This window comes from Octodon degus, unplaced genomic scaffold (assembly GCF_000260255.1).
Source record: "Octodon degus isolate 3935 unplaced genomic scaffold, OctDeg1.0 scaffold00091, whole genome shotgun sequence".
Taxonomy (NCBI): domain Eukaryota; kingdom Metazoa; phylum Chordata; class Mammalia; order Rodentia; family Octodontidae; genus Octodon; species Octodon degus.
This window is the reverse complement of record NW_004524667.1, coordinates 10,677,224-10,678,364: the sequence shown is the minus strand read 5'-3', so window position 1 is coordinate 10,678,364 and position 1,141 is coordinate 10,677,224. Positions and strand designations below refer to the sequence as shown.

The window sequence follows — 1,141 nt, the reverse complement described above, 5'->3', positions numbered from 1 at the left end:
GACATTGCCAGTCAAGCGGAAGACCCAATACTATTATGGACTACTGGACTCTTTTAGAATATTTTGCTGAGTTAACACACCTATAATATTCAAATAAAGGAACTAATCAAAAAAAGGGGAGACAGATGAATGTCCATTTTGTATCTGTGTATTCAAAATGGTGAGGATAGATATACAGTTACATTCTCTTAATGAATAGAGGGATTTGTTCTAATAATGTTTGTATAGGATATCATCTCCGCATCTTGTACAGCAATTAACCACTAGGAAGAATGCATACAATGTGTTAATTATTGAAACTGTCGTACCAATTTGGTTAGAAACTGTCTCATTGCTATTTGTTTCTCAATAGATCTATGGAAAAAAAAAAATGAAGGGTTTGAGACTGGGTGTGGTGGCATGCCTGTAATCCCAGCGCTTGGGAGGCTGAAAACAAGAGGATCACTGCAAGTCGGATCTATGTAGGGAGACCCTATAGACCCTGTACTAAATACAACAACAACAACAATAATAATAGTAATAATGAAGGGCTGGTGAGATAACTCAGCAGACTAAATGCCTGCTTAGGTAAGAGCAAGGACCAGACACCACATGCCGAGCCAGCCCTGCCCCCAGGTACACTGAGCCTGCCACCAAGACCGGGAGTGGTGGCCCTCACCGGTAATTCCAGCTCTGGGAGGCTGAAAACAGGAAGATCACTAGTCTGAGCTACATAGTGAGACCCTGTGCCGAATATATTTAAAAAAGAATGAATCATAGCTGAGTATGGTGGCGCTTGCCTGTAATCCCAACACTTAGAGAAGCACGAGAATTGCTGTGAGTTCAAGTCCACCTTACTATACACAATCAGTTCAAAGGCAGCCTCAATTACAAAGTGAGACTCTATCTCAAAAAATCAGAAAAAAAAGAAAGATAGAAAGAAAAAGCCAGGAGTGGTGGTGCATGCGTAAGCCTCGTACTCTGGAGACTCAGAAAGGAGGATCCCTGGGAGTTCGAGGCCACCCTGATACATATAGTGAATTAAAGATGTTATGGTTTGTGTCTAGGTGTCCCCCCAAAGCCTCATGCAGTCTTGGGGCAGCTTCTGGAATTTGTGATTGATTACTGTGGGTGTGGTTGCTGCACCTGCCCTGGGGCAGGT

At 42.8% G+C, this 1,141-nt stretch overlaps 1 protein-coding gene across 3 annotated transcripts in view; it reads right to left on the bottom strand.

The window, feature by feature from the left end:
* Ly96 (lymphocyte antigen 96) overlaps positions 1–1,141 on the bottom strand; it is a 36,498-nt gene that overhangs the window by 25,957 nt on the left and 9,400 nt on the right. The window lies entirely within an intron of this gene.